This window comes from Tamandua tetradactyla, chromosome 10, assembly GCF_023851605.1.
Source record: "Tamandua tetradactyla isolate mTamTet1 chromosome 10, mTamTet1.pri, whole genome shotgun sequence".
Taxonomy (NCBI): domain Eukaryota; kingdom Metazoa; phylum Chordata; class Mammalia; order Pilosa; family Myrmecophagidae; genus Tamandua; species Tamandua tetradactyla.
Genome location: NC_135336.1, coordinates 58,025,565 through 58,047,090, shown reverse-complemented (window position 1 = coordinate 58,047,090; position 21,526 = coordinate 58,025,565). Strand labels below are relative to the sequence as shown.

Sequence of the window (21,526 nt, the reverse complement as noted above, 5' to 3'; positions counted from 1 at the left end):
ATTTGCAATGCCATTTATATTTTTTGATGCCTGCCCACAACAATACTCTTATGACAAATATTTGGAAGTATGATTTCTGATGACTAGTAAAAATTTAGAATTCTTTTAATACTGTCACATAGTTCTCCAGAAAATTAATTTTAGCAGTTAGTTTATTATGAGCTGTTTTTCCTATCTTTTTGTCAAACTGATTACTAAAATTAAATTAATAAATCTTTTAAAAATAAAAAAGAAGTTCATCTAATCCTCTGTATTTTTAAGTATTAAAAAGTGTTAAAAAATATTTGATCATTTGTTAACCTCTATAATTAAAACCAGTTTTCAACTGTGAGTGATTTTGTACCCAGGAGGAATTTGGTAATGTCTGGGTATATTTTTAATTTTCATAATTGGGATAATGATACTGTCATCTAGTGGGTAGAGGCTTAAGATACCATTAAACATCCCGTAATTCACTAGACAGATCCCATAACAAAGAATTATTCTGCCCAAAATGTTAATAACACAGGTTCAAGAACCTGACTCAGACACTATCTTTTCATATTGCCATACTTAAAACTATGATTTAGAATTGAATTGGTAAGAATTATCTTCTGGTTCAAAATTATTTGTCTGAATATATACAGAATTTTTCATCATTCACCAGGTACACAATAGAGAGATGAAAAATACTAATATTCCATACATGTGAAAGCTAATTGTTAAAGATTACTTTACTTTTAAACTTATTCAGCAAATAGGAATTAGAAACAAAACTAAGATCCTGGTGTTACCATCTTTACATGGAACAGAAATAAAAATCCCAATTTTAAAATGCTGGTGTTGTCAGAAAGATGTGCCCTATTAAATAAGAGTCTTTGTTCTCATTAACAACTTGAAATTTTATAATATTCAAAGGTGTTCAAGGAGATAAATTTGAAAACGAATGCTGGAAAAAATGACATATTGTGCATAGTAGAAGAGATTATTTGGACTATTTCAGTCAAAGTTGCAGCAAGAAATAGATGATCTTCTCAACTTGGGATGTTCGAATAAAATGTAATAAGGGACTAGGAATAAAGCTGACAGCAGTATATAGGTATATATACTATATATATAGGTATATAGATAGTATACCAATAAGGGATAATGTCCAGGGCTAGAAACAGCTCAATGCTTCACCACAACTAAAGAAACAAGGCAAGGGTATGTGCCAGTTTGAAATTTCTGACCCATCTTGTGGAGTCAACTGTTTCTTTTAATCTCTATTCAACACTGCAGGATGGAAATTTGATTAGATTATCTACACAGAGATGTGACATGCCCAATTGTATGTATTAACCTTTGATTAGAGGGAGATGTGATTCCACATTCCAGGTGGGTCCTGATTAGTTTACCATAGTGCTTTAAAAGAAGAAATATTTTGGAGAGAGCAGCAGACATGAGAACCCACACAGCCAGGGAACTTTGGAGATGAAGAAGGAAAGCACCCCTGGGGGAGCTTCATGAAATAAGAAGCTTGGGAGAAAGCTAGCAGATATTACCTTGTTGCCATGTGACTTTCCAGTTGAGAGAGAAACCCTGAACTTCATCAGCCTTTCTTGAGTGAAGGTAACTTCTTATTAATGCCTTAGATTTGACATGTTAGAATTAATTTAATTGGGACATTTACATGGCCTTAGAACTGTAAACTTGCAACTTAATAAATTCCCCCCTTTAAAAGCCATTATGTTTCTGGTATATTGCATTCTGGCAGCTAGCAAACTAGAACAGATTTTGGCACCAAAGAAGTGGGGAGCTGCTGCAGTTTGCAAAAACCAAATATGTTGGAGTGGCTTTTTAAATGGATAAGGGGAAACTTTGGGAGGAGTTGTGAGGAGCTTGATAGAAAAGGCCTAGAATGCTTTGAAGAGACTGTTGGTAGAAATGTATATTCTCTGATAAAGCCTAGACAGAAATGAGGTATGTGTTATTGCAAAGTGGAAGGAAGGTAATCCTTGTTTTACAATGGTCAATAATCTGGCAAAATTGACTAGTGGCTTTGGCTGGAAGATAGATTTTAAAAGCCATGAACTTGGGTATTTAGCAGAAGGGATTACCAAATTGAATGTGGAAATGCAATCCGGTTCTCCTTGCAGTTTATAGCAAAATGTGACAGGAAAAATATAAGCTGAGAACTGAACTCTTGGGTATAGAGAAACCAGAAATGGACGTTCTGAAAAATTCTGGGCTTCCAGGAAGGGAGACCTCAGGGAATATTGCTCCTTGTGAGGTGTAACCATCAGCCATTTCAGAAAAAGCCAGGATTAGAAATGGAGTTATCCAGGACAGATTTGTGGAAAGTCCTTTTGTCTGATGGGCATAATCTGAGCCTACTACATATTAAACCAACAAGAATATTGTGGTATCTGTATAACAGAACCACTGCCAGTCTGGACTGAGGGGCTGAAAAGGGACCCATTGGAGGAAAGATAATTTCAGAGGCAGAACAATGGAAGCTAAAGTTTGAAGTCAAGAAACCATGGACCAGAAAAGTGGACCTAACCAAGCATTTGAAGAGGATCAGTTTGCCAGGAAGGCAGAGAATAGGCCTTCCACCTCATTGCCTTGGAAGAGGTGTGCCACCTCATGCCTTGAAGAAGGTGGAGCACATTCCTTGGGGACTGGGGAGAACCTGGCTGCCACCACATGGAGGGGTTGAGCATGTGGCCCAGAGATGGCAGAGAGCCTAGGTGTGGCCTCTATAGCTTGGAGAGGGTGGATGCGAGAAAAAGGTGGTCTCCCCAATATCCCCCCAAGGTTACATTTGGGGAGAGGCAGGCCACTGTGCAGACCCTTGGAAAGGATGGGACTGCTTTCTAAAGCCTGACAGATAAATGGCACCCAGACATTAAAATTTATTGGAGTTTGCCCTGAAGGTCTTCAAAACTGCTTGGATCTGGTGACCCCCATGCTCCTTTCAATTTCTCCCTATTGAAATGGGGGTATTTAGACTATGACTATCCCTCCTTTGTATGTTGGCAGCACATAACTTGTTCTGAGTTTTACAGGTCTAGATCCAAAGGAGAATTTTGCCTTAAGACAGACCATGCCTGTAGCTGACTTCAAGGAGATTTTGTACTGTTTCTGATTCTGTATTGCATTTGTATTATTACTTAAATGGTTTAAGGTTTTCTGATATTGTGATAGAATGATTGTATTTTGTATATTGGACAAGTATGTCTTTTTAGGGTCTAAAGGGTGAAATGTGCTGGTTTGAAAGGATTATGTAATCTAGAAAAGCCATGTTTTAATCATGCTCTATCTTGTGTAGGTAAAGCCATTTCTTTTACCCCCTACTCAGTAACGTAGGCTGGAAATATGACTAGATTATCTCCATGGAGATGTGACACACCCAACTGGGGGTATTAAACTTTGATTAGAAGGAGAGGTGACTCCAAATTCGAGGTGGATCTTGATTAGTTTACTGGAATCCTTTAAAAGAAGAAACATTTTGGAGAGAGCAACAGAGCTATGAGAACCATGAAAACCCACACAGCCAGGGATCTTTGGAAATTAAGAAGGAAATTACCCCTGAGGGAACTTCATGAAACAAGAAGCCTGGAGAGGAAGCTAATAGACATCACCATGTTTGCCATGCATGTGACTTTCCAGTTGAGAGAGAAATCCTGAACTTCATGGATCTCTCTTGAGTGAACGTGACCTCTTACTGATGGCTTAAATTGGACATTTTTATAGAGTTGCTTTAATTAGGACATTTTCATGGCCTTAGAACTGTAAAGTTGCAACTTAATAAATTCCCCTTTTAAAAAGCCATTCCATGTCTGGTATATCACATTCTGGTAGCAAAGTAGAACAGGTATACTTACAAAAACCTAAAGAAATATAGGTTCTTGCAATCCTTAGGGAGGATGCAAGAAAAATTGCTCTCATCTCATTGTCATATCTTCCTTCAGTTTCTTGTCTGTATTCCCCACTGTCTGAACCTATGTAAAAGCAAAGGACAGGGACCCAAGTGATTCAGGCCATTGGATTAGGCTCTGAGGCACACAGTATGGTGGAAAGAGAAGACATATAAGTCTGAAAGGTAAAGCAAAAGTATCCTGAATAATTACTTTGGAATAATGTACAGAGTGGCTATAAGGAGGTCATATAAGTCAGTAATCAAAATACCTAATACTCAATAATGAAGGGTTAATATTATGTAAACAAACATTCCACTTCTCTCTCTATTCTTAATAAAGTTTACCATCCCCATACACATTTGTGCATATATGGGCATTTGAGTACATTCTTGTGCATAAGGAAAATAAGAATCCATAAACTGAATGAAAACAGTGGAAGTAAAAATGGCAGTGAGATACAGTAGAAAAATATTTTTCTATGTTCCAGCATTTAACAATAAAAACAAAAACTCTTAAATACTTGATTTATAATTGCATTTAAAAAATCAAATACTTATGGGCTAAATCAAATAAAAGATGTGTAAGTCCTCTATACTAAACATTGTTGATAGAAATTAAATAAAGTGATATACCATGTTCATGGATTTAAAAGCTCAATATTTTTTAGAAATAGATTTACCAAATATTTATCTATAGATTTAATGCAATACTAATAAAATTTTCAGGTTTTTGAAGAAATTTTCAATCTAATTTTAAATTTATATGGAAATTCATAGAAGTAAAACAACACAAACAATATGGAAAAAGAGTAAGTTTGGAAGATTTACTGTACTTGGTTTCAATATTTACTATGAAATCAAACAAAGCAAGAATTAGGGGATTTGTATATGATAGATAAATGGCAATGGAACAAAATATAGATCCCAAAAACAGATCTTCACATATATTTGCAATTAATTTTTGACACAGGTAAATTCAACAGGGACAGGAGAGGCTTTCAAACAAATGGACTACAGTGCCTGGATATTTGCACAGGAAAATATATGAACTTTAATCTCAACCTCATTCAATAAGCAACACATTTTGGTGGATTGCCAACTTAAAGAGACAAGCAAAACCATAAAATTGTTAGAAGAAAAATAGGTGAATAACTTTATAAAGTTAGGTAAGCAGTAATACCATAAGTCTCAAAAGTAATAATCATTAGAGAAAAAATTGATAATTTAGACCTCATTAAAATGACAACTTCTACTCATCAAAAGATACCACAGAAAAAGTTACTAGACCAGTGACAAATAGGGAGAAAATATTTTCAATACATATACATAATACATGTAACATAACACACATATACTATATGTATTATATAATATATATAACAATTATATGTGTTTATAGTTCATATATATTTGTATACATGCATATATAGGACAGAGGACTAGTTTCCTCTATATGCAAAGAGAAAAAAGAAAAAAGTTATAAAAATGAGCAAAAGACAATATGGACTTCTTTAAATATATAATAATATGGCCAATAGGCACTTCAGAGTCTTCAGTGAAATACATGCTGTATCACAATATGCTGTCATTTCATATCTACTAGATTAGCTCAACAAAAAAGACTGAAAATACTGAATATTGTTGAGAATATGAAGCAAAAAGATCTTCATACATTGCTGGTAAGAAGAAAAAATAGTAAAATCACTTCAAAGAACTCTTTGACCATATTTTATAAAATTAAACATGAATCCACCCAGGAAAAGAAAATATATGCCCACATAAAGATTTGTTCAAGAATGTTTATAGCGATTTTACTCACAATAGCTCCAAACTGGAAATAATCCACATGTCCATTACAAAAGAATGGATATACAAATTGTGGTATATCACTACAGTAGAATATTACTTAGTAATAAAAATAAAAGAACTGCTGATATTAACAATAACACTGATTAATTTAAAAAACTATGTGAGTGAAAGGAGGACCCCACCAAAAAAAGCATATGCTCCATGGGTATATTAAAAAAGAAGTCGTATTTAATCTATGGTGGTAGAAATCATAAAGTTCTTGTTAGAGGCAACTTAGGGGAAAAATACACAATAGAACTTTCTGGACTAATGGAAAACTTTTATATGTAGTTTTGGGTGATATTAACATGGAGTAATTGCCAAACTGCACGGAACTTAACACTTATTAATTGAACGTTTTATTATGTGTAAATTATACCTCAAGTGTACATTTAATTTATAAAAAAGGGGCAAAGAATCAGAGCAGACATTTTCACGTATCTTCCAAAGAAGATGTATGAAAAGCCAAGAACGTGAAAAGATGCTCAACAACATTAGTCATTAGCTGTATTAGTCAGGGTTCTCTAAGAAACAGAACCAACATAAGATATCTGTAAATATGAGATTTGTAAAAGTGTCTCATGCAACCATGGGAATGCAAGAATCCAATATCCATAGGGCAGTCTACGAGGCTGGCAAGTTCAATGAAGGTCCTCAATGAACTCCACAGGAGAGGCTGACTGGCTAAAGAAGAAATGAAATTTCTCTCTTCTTCTTAAAAGTCTTTGATTAGATCAAATCCAACTGACTGGATTCACTTGCTGTGGAAGACACACAGTTAGTTGGCCATGGAATAATCAACCACAGATGAAATCAACTGAGTGATGATTAAGTTAACCAGCCTTCTAGCTTATCAAATAACCACAAAATATCCTTGCAGTAATGGTTAGGCCAGTGCTTCCCTGAATAGGAAACTGGGCACCATCACCTGGCCAAGTTGATACCTGAAGCCAGTCATCACAGTCCACCCATTATCAACTTGGCAACTATACACATCACCTTAAACTATACTTAAACTCTAAATGGAAAACATGTTTCACCTAACCATATTCAACTGTTCAGCATAGAGCTGGAAATGTGCTAAATCTCTCCAGAATAGGGTACAAGTCCTTCACTCTAAACTTGATACCCTATAGCTTAAATACTATAACATGAACAAAACAACTTATATCATATGATAAGAGGAAAACAAGATATTTACTTTAAGTGCAAATGCAAACATACTCATCACAAAACAAGGAAGAATTCCTACCTCATCATCCTCACTTCAGTAACTAGTCACATGGCTATAGTTCATATTTTTCACTATCTTCTACTACTACCCGTTCTGTGTTCCCTTTGCCCTCAGTAAATACTTCAGCTGGCCATGGCTCTTTGCATGCTGGAGTGAACCATATCTTCATTCCTGAAGTTCCTGGGCCACCAGAAGTTTTGCTAAGATTGGGTTGTTGCAGTTTTCCATTGACTTTAATCACAGGGCATGGTAGTACTAAGAAACACCCTAGGGGATCTCCTGTATTCCAGGAAAACTCTTCTTTACCTCCATTGTGTAGTTGCATTTCAAGTTCCTCTTGATAGTTAGGATCAATCACTCCAGCTTGTAGAGTATTCCACTTCCTTGCCTTTTGATTCAGAGGCATGAGAAGCCCAACGTTACCAGATGGTAGTCTTAACTTTCAGTTCAATGGAATCACTGTTGTGTCTCCTGGTAGAAGCAGTCCCCCTTTGAGGCTAACACCTACACACAACAGAACTTAAGGTGTCAGGGAGAGGTAGCAAAAATTTTCTTGTGAATCACTAGGGTTGATTGTGAGTCATACCACTCCCATTTACACTCCTTGATTCCTGGACCCATGAAAACTGGCCATGGGAGAAACAACGCCATAGAGTCGACACTGATTCAGAGCATACACAGCCTCCTGGAGAACACTGTCCCAGCCCTGAAAAGTATTGTCACCTGGTTGGTGCTTTAATTTGGTCTTCAAAAGGCCATTCTACCATCCTATCAACCCTGCTGCCTCTGGATGATGGGGAACATGGTAAGATCAGAGAATTCGATGAACAGGTGCCCACCTTCATTCACTGTAAAGTGGGTTTCTAGATTGGAAGCAATGTTATGTGGAATAACATGATGGTGTATAAGGCATTCTATAAGTCCACATATGGTAGTTTTTGTGGAATCATTGCATGCAGGGAAGGCAAACCCATATCTGGAGTACATGTTGATTCTAGCTAGAACAAATTACTGCCCCTTCCATGATAGAAATGGCCCAATGTAATCAACCTGCCACCAGGTAGCAGATTGGTCACCTCACGGAATGTTGCCATATAGAGGGATGGAGTGTAGGTCTCTGCTGCTTGCAGATTGGGCATTCAGCAGTGGACATAGCCAGGTTAACCTCAGTGAATGGAAATCCATATTGTTGAGCCCATGCATAACCTCCATCGCTACTATCATGCCACTATCTTCATGAGCCTACTGGGCAATGCCAGGATTGGCTGGGGAAAGAGTATGACTTTAATCCACAGAACAGGTCATCTTATCCATTGGATTATTAAAACGTTCTTCTGCTGAAGTCACCATCTAGTGAGCACTCACATGGGACACAAATATATTCATGTTTTTAGACCACTCAGATAGGTCTACCACGTACCTCTTCTCCAGACATCTTTGTCTCCAATTTTCAGATCATGCTCTTTCCAAGCCCCTGACCACGCAGCCAAACCATTACCAACAGGCCAACTGCACTATAATAGTATACAGATGCATCTCTGGCCAGTTCTCCTTCCAAGCAAAATGAACAACCAGATGCCCTGCTCAAACTAATGCCAACTGGGAGGATTTCCCCTCACCATTTTCCTTCAGGGACATCCCAGAAAGAATTCATAGTGCTGTAGCTGTCCATTTTTGGGTGGTACCTGCATATTGAGCAGAACCATCTGTGAACCAGTCCTGAATTTTCTTTCTCAGTCAATTGATTGAAAGGAATTCCCCAAGAGGCCATCACTCTGGGCTGGAAAGAGATGATAATGTTGCAGAAGTGGGCCACTTCCTTATGTAAGCTACTTGTGCCTTCAGGGCCTACTTGAGCCCTATCTCTTATGGACCATTGTCATTTTATGACTGAGTGCTGTTTTGCATGCTCCCAACTTTATGGCTTGGTGGGGGAGTCAGGCAACACCCAAATCATGATAGTCAACACAGGTCTCATGATAACTTGTGGCCCTTAGTTAAGCTTTCAGTCTTTATTAAAGCCCAGTAGCAGGCCAAAACCTGTTGTTCAAAAAGAAAAGAGTTATTGGGAGAGGATCATATGATGGTTAGGTTCTGATGTCAACTTGGCTAAATGATTATGCCCAGTTGTCTGGTCAAGCAAGCACTGGTTTGACCATTGCTGCAAAGATATTATGTAGCTGGTTGGTGATTGCATCTGTGGCTGATTAAATTTCTGATTAACTAAAACATGTCTCTCATGATGAGGTAGTCCAATCAGGTGAAGGCATTTAAGGAAGAAGAGAGACTCTTTTACTGCTTTTTCATTTAGCAAATCTCTCCTATGGAGTTTGTCCAGACCCTTCATCAACACCATCAGTTCCACAGCCTGCCCTATGGATTTTGGACTCTTCCATTCCCACAGTTTGTGATACACCTTTATAAATCTCACATTTATATATCTCTCCTGTTGGTTCTGTGTCTCTAGAGAACATTGACTAACAAGGCTTGGGCCCAGGAGTGGTTCTTGAGAAAACTGAATCTTGAAAATGGGTTTTGCAATTGTTTTTCTATTCTGACTAGACTCAAAGGCACTACTGACTCTGTTTTCAGGGATCAAGATGGCACTGACAGTCCATAGGGTGAGTTGGCAAAAGAGATACTCAAAACATCAGCATTAGAGTCTGCTAATTGTATGCTGTTACAAGGCAAGGCCCTGGGTGAGAATATTTTTGACACCTTTATGGAGTTTTGTGGAATTAACAGGTATAATGATGTTGGTTGGGATCCAGAGGCTTAGAGAGATAGGAATATTAGAGAGGATTTATCGCAAAAGACCTACTCACACACTCTAGGAATGTCCAGAGGACACATCTTCCATCAGAACCTTGAGAAATAAATTCATGAGACTAACTCCATCATCCCTGAAGAGCATTGTAGTTGCCTTAATCTGTAGGTAAGATATTACTGTGGGAACTGCTGTCACTGATCTGGAATCCTTAAACACAATGGGGATGATATGATCCCAAGCTGGCAGAAGCCACATGATGACAGTTAATGGGCATGGCCACCATAATGGACAGCAGACTCAAAGCAGGAGGAAAGATAATCTGACTCACAGAGTATTGTGGTGTTGGCTAATAGATCATAGGGTACCTAGAAGTAAAATAGATGGGCAGTCTAGTAAATATTTATTTGAATTGTATAAGCAGAAGTTTTCCAGGTCAAGTGAACAGAAGTCAAACTTGAATTACAAAAACAGACAGTCATGGCCTTTTCATCAATTTCCAGACTTAAGACAGTTTACAGACCCAGGTCCCTCAAACGAGGGGAAGGAAGGCCATGTATCCTTATGGAAGGATCCTTTTACACTACCCAAAATTTACACTTTTAACCTTCCTCCCAGCCTTCCCCAAGGAGACCTATAGTTTTTTACCAGGGTGACTGTACACTGGGGTGAAAGAAATGATCAGATATTTCAGGAATTATTAGACACTGACTCAGGAATTATACTACTTCCAGGAAACCCAAAACATCACTCTGGTCCACAGGTCAGAGTAAAGGCTTATGAAGGTCATGTGATTGATGGAGTTTTAGCTCAGGCCCACCTCAGGTCCACTGGGTCCCAAGACCCATTCTGTGGTCATTTTTCCAGTTCCAGAATGCATAATTGGAATTGACACACTCAGCAAATGGCAGAATCCCATACTGATTCTTTGACTTAAGGAGTGAGGACTGTAATGTTTTGAAGGGCAAAGTGGAAGTCACTAAACTGCTCCATGCCTAGTAAAATAGTGAATCAGAAGCAATACTGTATTCTTGAGGGATTACAGAGATCAGTACCAATCTCAAGCACTTGAAATAGGCAGGGGTGGTGATTCCCACAGCATCCGCTATTCTATTTGACCAGTGCAGAAAACAGGTAGGTCTTGGAGGATGACAGTGGATTATTGTAAACATAACCAGGTGGTAATTCCAATTGCAGCTGCTGTTCCAGATATGGTATCATTGCTTGAGCAAATGAAACAGCCCTGGTACCTGGTATGCAGCTACTAATCTGCAAATCCTTTTTTCTCAATAGCTTTAAGCAAGGGCCACCAGAAACAGTTTGCATTCAGCTGGCAACGCCAGTAGTATATCTTCACTATCCTTCCTGAGGGGTCTATCAGCTCTCCAGCCCCACATCACAATCTTGTCTGCAGGAACATTGATCATTTCTCCATCCCACAAGACATCACACTTGTCCATTAAACTGATGATATAATGCTGACTGGACTGAGTGAACAAGAAGTAGCAAGTGCGCTATACTTATTGGTAAGGCGTTTTCAGATCAGGGGATGGGAGTATAATGCTGGTATTGCCAGCTGAATGCAAACTGTTTCTGGAGGTCCTTGCTAATAGCTATTGAGAAAAAAGCATTTTTCAGATTAGTAGCTACATACCAGGTACCAGGGACTCTTCTCATTTGCTCAAGCAATGATACCATATCTAGAACAGCAGCTGAAATTGGAATCGCCATCTGGTTAAATTTACAGTAATCCACTGTAATCCTCCAAGATCCATCTGTATTCTGCACAGACCAAATAGGAGAGTTGAATGGGGATGTGGTGGGAGTTAACACTCCCACATCCTTCAAGTCCTTAAAGGTGATACTGATCTCTGATATCCCTCCAGGAATCTAGTATTGTTTCTGATTTACTATTTTGTTAGGTAGAGGCAGTTCTAGTGGCTTCCGTTTGCCCTTTCCTACTATAATTGCCCTTACTCCACAAGTCAGGGAAACAATGTGGGGATTCTGCTAGTTTTTGAGCATGTCAATTTCAATTGTGCATTCTAGAACTGGGGAAATAACCACATAAAGGGTCCAGGTACCCACTGGACCCACTGTGAGATGGAACTGAGCTAAAACTCCATTGATCACCTGACTTCCATAAACCCCTACTCTGACTGGTAGGCCAACGTGATGTTTTGGTCTCTTGGAATTAGTATCACTTCTGAGCTAGTGTCTAATAATCTCCCAAATATCTGATCATTTCTTTTTCCCCAATGCAAAGTTACCCTGGTCAAAGGCCATAGATCTCCTTAGGGAAGGCTGAAAAAAGTTTAAAAGTGGAAATTTTGGAAAGAGTAAAAATATCCTTCCCCAAAGGTAACTGTCCTTCCCTTCATTTAAGGGATTCTTGGTCTGTAAACTGTTTCAGGTTTGGGAATTGATTAAGGGGCTGTGAGTCTCTGTTTTTTTTGTAACTCAAGTTAAACTTTTGTTCACTTGACCTAGAACTCTTCTGCTTATACATCTCAAGCAAGAATTTAGTAGAGTGGATCTAGTTTACTTCTAGGTAGCCCATGATCTACTAGCTAACACCATAGGTCTCTATGAGTCAGATTATTTTGACTGTCCATTATGGTAGCCACACCTACCTTGTCTATGGCAATTAGCCATTGCTATATGGTTTCTGCCAGTTTAGAATCAGATCATCCCCATTGTGTTTAAGGATTTCAGGTCAGTGACAGCCATTCCTACAATTATACCTGACCTACAGAGAAAGGCCACTACAGAGCTTTTCAGAGACGATGAAGCTAGTCTCACAAATTTATTCCTCAAAGTACTTGTAAAAGGTGTGTCCTTTGGACATTCCTGGAATGTGTGAGCAGGTCTTCCACGATAAATCCACTCTAACATTCCAATCTCTCTAAGCTTTTGGATCCCCTCATCTACATTACATTTTGGCATTTCAACCTCAGATAATGTTGGCCATCTTTTGATCCATGTTTCAGCCAACCACCCAAACAATTAATACTCTTTCTAAGCCCTTGAGCTTCAACACTGAATGGAGAATTTTGTTTAAAAGGCCCATAGCAATAAATTCAGCTTGATACAATTTTATATTCCTTCCACCATTATCCCACACCCTTAACATCCATTCCCAGACATATTCTCCTAATTTCTGTCTATATAAATTGGAAAACTCATGCAGTTTTTTGGAGTATAGGGTACCTTCTCATGGAACACATTTTGTACCTCACCTTTTGGTGCTTTTTAAGACTTTATTCTAGTTATAGGTCTTGAAGAAAAGAGGGATAGAGGGAGTAAGTCATGAAAGAATTAGAATTATCTTTCAAGCCAATTACCTCAGGGAGTTCCATTGCAATTCCATATTGTGAAACAGGATGAACCTCCCAAAAGAGGAGTGGGAGTGTTATCCCAGGGAAGGTAACTAGAGGTTTAGCAGGCACTGAAGGGTTAATCTTGTTATGTGGAGGTTGGATTGCAGACTCCTCAGGGCAGACTGGAGGCTGGAAAGCTGTTTCCTCAAAGCAGGATGGAAGTTGGAATGCTCTTTCCTCAGGGTGATTGCATCTTCAGGGCAGACCATTACAGGTTTATCTAGCAAAGACTCAACAGAATTCAGGGTTTCCATGCCCTTATTGCCATGATTATCAATCCATATGTCCCCAACCTAAGTTTCATGATACCATACTTTTCCAGTCAAAGCCCTTAATTTCACAGCAGATCCTTGCAAGATTGTGACTTTAGTTTTCTTTGTAAATCTGCTTCTTGCACAATAAGACTCTGTGCCTGGATTTTAGAGATCTCAAGTCTGCAACCACAGGAAACAAGATTTTCTTTCAGGGCACACATAGAAATGCTTGTATCTTTCGTACAGCATTTAAGTTGCAAAATTAAAGACTTCAGCTCATCCCTTCTCTCATAACTGTATCCAGCATATCTAAGAACAATCAGACAATATCATTATATCTCTTAACTCCACAAACCTCTTTTGAGGTGTCAAAAACATTCTCACCCAGAGTCCTGCCTTATATAAGATTATGATTAGAAGAATCAAATGGTGATATGTTGCATATCTATATTGTCAACTCATGCTATGGACTGTCTGTGCAATCTTGATGATTGGAAATAGTTATTAGACTCTTTGAATCTAATCAGAGTAGAAAATCATTGTAAAAATGCATTTTAAAGATCCTGTTTCTCAAGAACCACTCTGGATATCAAACTGTATTAGTGAGGATTCTCTAGAGAAACAGAAACCAACTGGAGATATCACTAAATATGAGATTTATACAGGTGTTATGCAACTGTGGGGATGCAAGAGGCCAAAATCCATAGGGTAGGTGGCAGGGCTGGCAACTCTGATGAAGTTACTTGATGAACTCCTTAGGAGAGCCTTCTGGCTAAAGAAGAAATTAAATTCTCTCTTCTCCTTTAAATGTCTTCAACTGGTAACACTAAATCTAATGCACTGGATACTTTTGATGTGGGGACACACTATTGATTGATCATAGGTATAATAGCCACAGATGCAATCAACTCACTGATGATTTGATAAACTGGCCTTCTGGTTTATCAACCAGCCAAGAGATATCCTTGCAATAATGGTTAGACCAATGCTTGCCTGACCAGACAACTGGGAACCATCACCTGACCAAATTGACATCTGAACCAAACCATCACATTAGCAAAATATAAACTGTTACCACAGTGTGAGACTACTTCACACCCACTGGGATGGCTATACCAGAAAATGATAAGTGTTGATGAGAATGTGGAGAAATAGGAATCCTCATATAGTGTTGGTGGAAATATAAAATGGTTCAGTTGCTTTGGAAAACATTCAGAAATTTTATAAAAATGTTGAATATAGCGTTTTTTTTTTTTTTTTTTTAAGGAAAGACAGAGAGAAGGAAGGAAGGATAGAAGGAAGGAAGGAAGGAAGAAAGGGAAACATCTTTAAACATTTTCTTGTTTTATTGTATTCTGTTTCTCCGTTTTTGTTACATGGGCTGGGGCCGGGAATCGAACCGAGGTCCTCCGGCATAGCAGGCAAGCACTTTTGCCCGCTGAGCCACCGCGGCCCGCCCGAATATAGCGTTTTAATTGGACCTGATAATTCTGCTTCTCAATACATACTGAAGATAAATGAAAACTTATATCCACAGAAAAACTTGCACAAAAATGTTCATAGTCCCATTATTCATAATAGCCCCAAATGGAAATAATCCAAATGTCCATCAACTGTGAATGGAATTGTGCTTTATCTATACAATGGAGTATTATACAGCAATAAAAAGATTGGAAATACTGAGATATGCTACAATATGGAGGAACCTCAAAAACATTCTGCTAAGTGAAGAAAGCCAGACACAAAGGGCCACCTATTCTATGATTTCATTTATAGGAAATGTTAAAATAGGCAAATCAATAGAGGCAGAAAGCAGATTAGTAAGATTGTCAGGGACTGGGGCAGGGAGGATAGAGTGATTGTGAATGGGCACTCTATTAGTTAGGGTTCTCTAGAGAAACAGAATCAACAGGAAATATACACAAATATAAAATTTATAAAAGTGTCTCACATAACCGTAGGAATGCAGAGTCCAAAATCCACAGGGCAGGCTGTGAAGCTGAGGAATCCGATGGAGGGTTTGGATGAACTCCACAGGAGAGGCTCGCCAGCCCAAATAGGAAGAGAGCCTGTCTCTTCTGAATCCTCCTTAAAAGTGGCTCAGCGGGCAAAGTGCTTGCCTGCCATGCCGGAGGACCTCGGTTCGATTCCCGGCCCCAGCCCATGTAAAAAACAAACAAACAAAATACAATAAAACAAGAAAACGTTTAAAGATGTTTCCCTTCCTTCCATCCTTCCTTCCTTCTCTCTGTCTTTCCTTCCCTTCCTCCCTCTCTCTTTAAAAAAAAAAAAAAAAAAAAAAAAAAAGGCATCCAGTGATTAGATTAAGCATCACTCATTGCAGAAAACACTCCCCTTGGCTGATTACAAATGGAGTCAGCTGTAGATGCAGCTGACATGATCATGATTTAATTCTATGAAATGTCCTCATTGCAGCAGACAGGCCAGCACTTGCCCAACCAGACAAACAGGTCCCACAACTTGGCCAAGTTGACACATGAACCTGACCATGACAGGTACTGTGTTTCCTTTTGGGGTGATGAAGATTTCTAAAATTAGATTGCGGTGATGTTATAAAATTAGGTTAATTTCATTGAAACTGGAAATTAGATTTAGTACAATTATGACTGTACTAAAATCAGTGAATTATATACTTTGAATAGGTGAATTGTATGGTATGTGGATTTTATCTCAATAAAGCCACTAAAATAAAAAAAAAAATCTCCTGAATAGTCCTTTGGCACCATAATATTAATCTCAAACTACATGGCCTGACGTTTGGGTCTCCAAGTCAGAGCCCTACCTGGAAGACAACCTACCACTTCAAAACTCCTAGCTCTTACACAGAGACAGAAACTGGTCTGCTGAAAATTCTTCCAATCATTAAACAACTTGGTGAAGTGCCTGGTACTCATGGATGACTGTGGAAAGGAAATTTCCCATGAAGGATATTCTTGATAATGAAATGTAAATAACTAAAAATGTGTTATTCTTTTTGGATGGGAATGATTCATAAAGTCATTACCAGGATCCCTATGTTTGAGGGCCACAGCCTTGCAGCAGTATGACAAAGGCTGAAGTTATCAGTGTGAGAAGTGCCATGTTTTATGCATCTCACCAGATCAGATCATGTCTCAGCATGTCATTACCAATGAGCTGTGAAGCTGAAGAAGTTTTTTCCAAGCTATCAAGTCTGCAGAACAAATTTTGATCAACTCTGCTAGAGGAAAATCTGAGCTATTTTTTGACTCTTTATAGAAACACACATTACAAAAATCATTGTCATATGAAGAAACAATCAAGAACAAAGCAGTCCAAAAATGTAGAAAAAGTATTATAGTGCTGTCTCAGGAAATTAATTATTCAGAATATTATACTAGCTTTGGATTTTATGTTGCTTGTTGTATTGATCAATCTTTTAAATTCAGCAATTTTGGGTGACTTGCTTTCATTCTAATTAAATATTCCTTTGTGAACCTAATTAAATGAATAAACATTTGAATTCAAATTTTATCTTTCTTGATTTTGCTAGTTACAGATGGCTCCTTGCCTACTTTCTCTTGATACTTCAGTTTTAACAAGGCATTTTAAAGTCTTCCTCTCTTTTCTTCACTTGTGATAGTGACAGCTTTGACTAAAAATTAATTCAAGCCAAACGCCTCCATCATCTGTTTGTTTTTTTTTTTTTTTTTTACATATATATAGTATTCACGTGAGTTTACCAAATGGATCCATGGTTTGCCACTGCTTCCTGCGATCATCACATTTGACATTCTGTCAGCTTTAGCCCTTCATGGACTTTTCTGTAAACTTTATGCAGAAATGCACACCTTGTGCCACTTAATCAGACACAAAGAAGCTTTGTATTATCACCACAAAATTGGAATTTGAGTTGTGAAATTCTACATGCTGTCACTTTTTCCTGTTGATAAATTATGAGAAGTACCATAACTCAGAATTAATTGCATTTAATCCACTGAGTTTACAGTCAGTTCATCCACCCCAGACAGTAGAACCTGGTAACATCATACAAAGTATAATCTTCCTGCAGGTCATAGATGTCAAAAGGGACAGACTTAAGCAAAGTAAAACCAAAATGCATGCATTGAAAATGGTTTCAGGACAAAGTATTCAAAATGCAGGCATGATTCTTCTCTTTCCAGTTATAGCTTGTGTGTGCAAAAAAGAGAGTCAAGACAGAGAAAGACAAATTTCTAAGTTTTTCTTTCCTAATCTGTCACAGCCCAGTGGTCAGGTTAATAACTTGAAGAAAAAGCTATCCTGTCAGGGTAAACTGAGCTTTCATCACAACTAGATCCCACCATCAATGAATTGTCAAAAACGGAACGAAAAGAAAAATAAAATCTCTGACGATCTTTCGTTTTATCTTTTGGAGCACCTGCTGCCCCAAATGATGCCAAACTGACTGACAGCAGGTAGTTTCTAAGGAAAATCAGCCACTTTTCTCCCCCAGGCTCCCTGTGTTTTTACTGAGCCCTTGGCATGGAATTGTTCAGCGGAAAAAGTCAATAGTGCCTGCTGTCAACACGATGCGCCTATGTGCATTTTTTAAGTCTCTGCCTTCTTAAAGTTTAGTTGTCAGGAACCTCGCTTTTAAATAGATTTCAGTGTCAATATGTGCTGCTTCCTACTAATGTTAAGAAATGGCCACAAAGAGCAAGATTAGATGCTCTGTCAGAAAGTTGGCAAATGCTGATACTTATTGGCTGCTCACCCATCAGAAAACATCTTTAGAAACTGAGAAGGCTCCGATGAAAAGAATACCATTCCAGCTTCTTTCTCGAAGTTTTCTCATTATCACTGGGCAAAAAAAAAAAAAAAAAACGTGGGGTTGGGGGTGATGGTGACAACGTGTATTTCCTTTCAAGGAATACTCAAAATAGATTCATTGGCCTAGAAGTGAAGTGTCTACATTATTGAAAAAATCCAATACACATAGTAACATCAACATTTTCTAACTTACATGAATTATTATACAGACAGAAACAGCAGCCTGTCAATTTCTGGGTGTGATATGGTTTTTCCTGTTTAAAGTAGTCACCATTCATTCTATCAATGTCCTTCCTCCAAATTCATGTATGGTAAGGGCTTTTTGGAGAGAATAGACACTTTTGTGGATTATTTCTTATTATAGACAAATTGATCAACCTAAATTAACCTCATGTTTTTGAAAGGTAGACTCAATCAATTAAACGTGATTTTAGCATCAACTATACTGAGCCTCAATATTAATATGGACATTTTCTGAAGATGTAAAATTAGGTTCACTTAGTTTTTTTTCCTGCAACAAAATATTTTAAGTACCTTAGATATGCAAGGCATTGTCCATGACATTGGGAGAGAAATTAAATCAATTTCCTTGTTCAACAAGGATTTAAATTCTAGTATACAGATAGCGACAGAAGTACACAAAAACTATAGTGAGTAAAATTTTTTAACAGGAACGTAAACAAACGTAGCAATGGAGAAGGAATAATTTTATTAAGGGGAAAATAGTGTTTTGTGAAGGAAATGGCTTTTAATCTGAACTTTGAAAGTTGAACAGGATGTCTATAGCTGTAAGTGAGGTGGGGGATGATAGGAAAAGTATTCCACATTGAAACACTGGCATGATCATACTTGATAAACTAGGAACATATGGAGTAATTCATGGCTATCTGTCTCTTTGGGGAGGGAGGCAATTGGGCCATGCAGTGAAAATACTAGATAAAACAGAACAAATAATTTATCTTACGAGAAAGCCTTATTAAATGTAGTATATAAATTTAGGACTTTTTAAACCTATCCATTCATTTATCCATGCATTCTTTTAGCAAACGTCTTGAGGCCAGATTGTGTTTTGAGCAGTGAAAAAATATATATTTTATCATTGCATGAATATTTTAGTAGAGGGATACAGAAAATGAATGAGAAAAAAATAGGTACTTAAATGTCCAGTAGGATTAGTTGTAAAAAACAAAATAAAGCAAGTTAATAAGGTAGAGAGAATTGATGTAATGGATAGCAAATACTATCTTATATTGTTCTCAGAGAAGACCCCTCTGATAGCTGACATTTGAGCAAAGACTTACAAACAAGGCCAAAATCCATGGAGAGATAATAGGAAGAGTGTTCCAGGTAGAGGGAAGAGTGGGTGCCAATGCCCTGAGGCAGGAGAGACCAATCATCCTCTGCAAGATTTCTTACCAAATGAGAAGTTACCATTACATAAATTTGAGGTCGTGGAGTAGTGTTTAGTTCCTTTAAGAAAGTTTCCATGAAAATTATCATGATGTTTATGTACAATTGAGATGTCTTGGTCCTAGTTAGAACATTATTTCTTTTTCCATAGAATAATAGCTTTTGATCTGACAGTTCTGAAAACAGGATGGAGCCTTGTGTTAAAGCACAGGAACTTTTTTTTTTTTTTTAAGTTTTTTGCTGCACGTGAGCATAACTTATTTTAGCCTATACTATCACAGTCATATAATTTCATACACTCAGTATTTCAATTCTATTTCTCGCCAGATGATATTTTACTGTAATAGTTCATATGAAAACAGACAAAATGGCAGAAATGATCTCAAGGAGAAAGAAATAACAAATAAATCCCAATAATTAGCCAAGAGATGTACTTTGTTTAGTTTTTACTTCCTTTTAAAGAACAAGGCAATTTTACAATCATGCCATCATTTTGAATGTTTACTAAAGTAGGCCACATCCGAAGTGTGAGTTTGTGAGCCAATGGTACCCTGGAAGCCTCAACAGCTTGCCTGCATACACAAAATGAGAACACGAGGGATGACTCTTCAATGAAGATTCCCAACAGAGCCAAATCAAAGAGATTCATGATTTAGTGAAGAAAAAGTTCAACAAACCTACACATTAAGTCAAAACATTAGTCTTTTTTTCCTTTATCAAAATAAACTGGAGAGGGTGTGCAAGGGTAGTTCAGTGGTAGAATTCTCACCTGTCATGCAGGAGACCCAGGCTAGAGTCCTAGCCTATGCACTTCCCAAAAACAAACAAACAAACAAGCAAAACAAAGAAAGAAAAATAAACAAACAAAAAATTCAACAAATGGTGCTGCAATAATAGGATCCTCACATGGAAAAAGAAAGAAATGTGATCCTGGGCATACAGCCTACAAAAAAATAATAATAAACTGGAGATATTTTTTCCATATCCCTTATAGAATATTACAGATCAGAAGCAGAAGTTTAAAATAATAACAGTTTTCTAGTCTTTGAAGGACTTGTTTTCCCAGAACTTAAAGCCTTATTTTTTTTTATAAACAGTAGCATTTAAAGAGATATTTCCAAATGTGGGATATTCTAGTACTTTTCAGGAAAGTCACTATTAGTTGACAAGTTGTTTATGTCAAACAGAGCTGAATAATGGGAGAAAGAAAGGATTCTTATAAGATTTCAAATGCTCCAGTCAAGGAAGTTTTATGTAATTTAATTTTCCCTAGGTTAGTAAAATAAGTTTGGTCATTACATCATTAAATAAAAACGCATTCCAAGCTTCTCCATTAGATATGAAATGGAATATTGATAATATCCGTGTGTGCTTGAATCTGCTATGTACCCCCAGTAAAACCTATATTATTTTAATCCATTCTTGGGGGTGTAGACGTATAATGCGGGTGGGACCCTTTGATTAGATTGTTTCCATGGAGATGTGACCTGGCCCATTCAAGGTGGGTCTTATTCCACTCACTGGAGTCCTTTTTTTTTTTTTTTAATTTTTTTTCTTACTGGACTCCTTTAAGAGAGTCATGGAGAGAGAGTGAGCAGAGAAAGAAAACTCCCTAGGAGACGCTAAGAGAGAAAGAAAACACCCCAAGAGAAGCAAGAAGTATCCAAAGATGCTGAGAGCCGTTTTGAAACCAGAGCCCAAAAGAGAAGGCCCAGCAAATGTATCCATGTGCCTTACCATGTGACGGAGGAATCCTGGATCTCTGCAGCCTTTCCTCAAAGAAGGTATCTCCCTCTTGATGCCTTACTTTTCATGGCCTTAGAAGGCAATTTTGTAACCTAATAAATCCCCTTCAAAAAAGACAACTCATTTCCGGTATGTTGCATTCTGGCAACTTTAGCAAACTGAAACACCATGTTTCTGTACAGTGAATGGAAATTCATCTGCTCTTTTGTTCTG

At 37.7% G+C, this 21,526-nt stretch overlaps 1 protein-coding gene and 1 long non-coding RNA gene across 2 annotated transcripts in view; one reads left to right on the top strand and one right to left on the bottom strand.

The window, feature by feature from the left end:
• Positions 1-21,526, top strand: part of CSNK2A2IP (casein kinase 2 subunit alpha' interacting protein) — a 287,809-nt gene that overhangs the window by 254,798 nt on the left and 11,485 nt on the right. The window lies entirely within an intron of this gene.
• LOC143648508 (uncharacterized) overlaps positions 20,021-21,526 on the bottom strand; it is a 65,031-nt gene continuing 63,525 nt past the window's right edge. The window contains exon 3 of the long non-coding RNA XR_013158585.1: positions 20,021-20,139. This is a non-coding gene — a long non-coding RNA (uncharacterized LOC143648508). The remainder of the gene's footprint in view (positions 20,140-21,526) is intronic.